This window comes from Frankliniella occidentalis, unplaced genomic scaffold (genome assembly GCF_000697945.3).
Source record: "Frankliniella occidentalis isolate FOCC.00 unplaced genomic scaffold, Focc_3.1 Scaffold140, whole genome shotgun sequence".
Classification (NCBI taxonomy): Eukaryota; Metazoa; Arthropoda; class Insecta; order Thysanoptera; family Thripidae; genus Frankliniella; species Frankliniella occidentalis.
Window position 1 is genome coordinate 338153 of NW_026267267.1, and position 2748 is coordinate 340900.

At 45.4% G+C, this 2748-nt stretch overlaps 1 protein-coding gene across 1 annotated transcript in view; it reads left to right on the top strand.

Annotated features, from left to right (window-relative positions):
• LOC113213228 (homeotic protein female sterile) overlaps positions 1-2748 on the top strand; it is an 11785-nt gene that overhangs the window by 4600 nt on the left and 4437 nt on the right. The gene's annotated exons all lie outside the window — the stretch shown is intronic.

Sequence of the window (2748 nt, forward strand, 5' to 3'; positions counted from 1 at the left end):
TTTTTGGCAAAATATACAAAGGCTAGCCTTTGTGTTTTTAGCAAAAATGGGTGGGTCCGGATTTCGACGGAAAAGTAGTCGAATCAACAGGGGTGAACCAGGGGACCACAAAACTACTTTTGGTTCCGCCAGAAACCACCCCTGTCCAGAGAAACTTGAGTTTTAAGGGGTGGTCTTTTGAATCTGGCGCGCGAGCCGGTCCGAGAAAAACACGCGTAACTCACTTAAACTGGCCCGGCGGCGTGAAATTTCGACGGAGATATTGAAAGAGGATGCTGTCGGACCAATCCCAACCATTTCCAGCGATTTTTATTTTTTTCATTTTTGGCAAAATATACAAAGGCTTTCCCATTTTTAGCAAAAATGGGTGGGTCCGGATTTCGACGGAAAAGTAGTCGAACCGACAGAGGTGAACCAGGGAACCACAAAACTACTTTTGGTTCCGCCAGAAACCACCCCTGTCCAGACACACTTGAGTTTTAAGAGGAGGTCTTTTGAATCTGGCGGGTAGCGTAAGATGGGCTGCCTACCTCGCAGGCGAACCGGTCCAAGAAAAACAGGCGCAACTCACTTGAAATGGACCGGCGGTGCGAAATTTCGACATTACGACATTTCCAGCGACTTTCAATTTTTTTTTTCATTATTGGCAAAATTTACAAAGGCTATAAATTGATGGGTCCGGATTTCGATGGAGGAAAATTCAAATCGACAGGAGTGAACCAGGCACCACAAAACTACCTTCTTTGTTTCTGTCAGAAACCACCCCTGTCCACAGCAACTTGAGTTTTATAAGAGCTGGTCTCTCTAACTAAGGGCGGGTAGGCTACCTAAGGCGCACTGGCTAAGAACTCTGCTGTAGTGGGTCGGCCCCATGATATTTAGACAGAGCATGTGAAAAGGGAGTCTGCCCCAATCCAAACCAATTCCAGCAATTTTTCAAATTGCCATGATTTTTAAAGACATTTTCAGTGATAACAAATCAGCCTGGATTTTGACAGAGGATGATTGAAATCGACAACAAAAAACCAAGGCACCACAAAAATCATCAAAAACCACCCTTTGATGCACATGAAAGGAAGCTCCTCATAGTGTCTGTACAGAGACAAATTGGACCAGCGTTGGCCGTTGCCGTTACTGTCATGTCAGCTCACCTATTCTTTTGGGTAAAATGACTCCATAGACTTCTCTTGCTCATGTGAAGAACATTTCTGGGCCGGGTTCCTGCAATCATATTAAACGGTACTTTTAGCGCTCATCAACTTTTAATTACATATAATTAACTCATACAATACACTTTTAAATGCCTCTCTCCCCATGCGTCTCTAAATGACTATGGTCTTTCAAAATTTTGGTACTGGATTAAACATTAAGTACCAAGGGGCAGCTGCAAATTATCTGCAACGCACATTGATAGATTGTTTGGGGGATTACGCAAATAGTACCACTCGGTTTGCACCCCAATCAGAAAGAAATAAAGTTTTCTGTTCCACGAGAATAATATAGAGTAAAATATATGATATGTGATAAAACACTGGCAGTTCACCCATTTGCATAAGGACCTACAACAAACATATACTGCATGGATTGGAGGAGTGTACCCTTTCAACACCTTTTCAACAAAGCTGACAGGAGCCAAGTTATTTACATCACGGGCACCATTTACTCGGCCTCAAAAAATAACTTACAACTTAATTGTGCGTGTAAAAAATTGAGCCACAGGAGCATAACCTCCTACAACAATAACCGGAATGGAAAAATTCAATATTCCGGACTGGAAACAAGTAAGCACTATACCTTGCGATTAATAACGAAAAGCGGTGATGTCCACTCTAAAATTCTGGTTAAAATCCTCTGATCAATAATCATATGAGTAGGTATTATCGGTATTTGGCAGAAACGCCGATCGTGACCGATTTTCCTTTCTCACTGTTTGTTTACGTTTCCATAAAGGCGCGGGAAATGCGCGGTTGGGGTGGGGAGGTGGAGAGGGGTAGGGGACGCGGCACGGCAAAGGGGGAGAGCAATAATTACGGCATACTCACCGACATATCGTGGTCGCGGGATGTGATTCTTTCCTGGGGGAGGCAATCCCGCCTCGCTTGTCCAGGATGTGATCCTTTTGGGATGTTTTGGGGATGCTTCCCGTCCCGTGCATCGTTGTGTGGCTCCAGGCGGCAACGCCAGGGAAGTGCCATGTGACAATAATGAAATGATCTGGATAATAAACTACTATGGGCGATTTGCTATTAATAATAATTATATTTGGTGACTTTTAAGAAATATGCACCAGCCGGGATACACACACGACGTTTGGAGCCGAATCGTATTTCGTGGGAGTGTCATCGGCGTGCTGAGGTCCCCAATGACGTCCCCGGGGGCCCGGACGACATCGGCACTACCAGATTTGGACTCAGCGTGCGAGAAAACCAAAGAGGTTGCATAGCATTTACGGTGCCGAGCGGACTTTTGTCTTTTTGTCGAGATATTAGGGAGGCTCGGCGTCTGCGATACTCCGGGTAGGCCATCCCGCAATACACGCAAGCTCTACAAGCAAGATGTTGCCTACCTATAAGGCGCTATGAGACAGCTGAACTTGGCAATTCCCCCCCGCCCGGCACTTAGGAGTAGGAGAGTGACCCACCCATCGCAGATCCGAGAGCCGTGGCACACTACAGCCGATCCACGGCGTGGCGCGAACCAAGACTTGTTCAAAAATAAGATTATTTACTTATGTTAGTGAAATAGCGT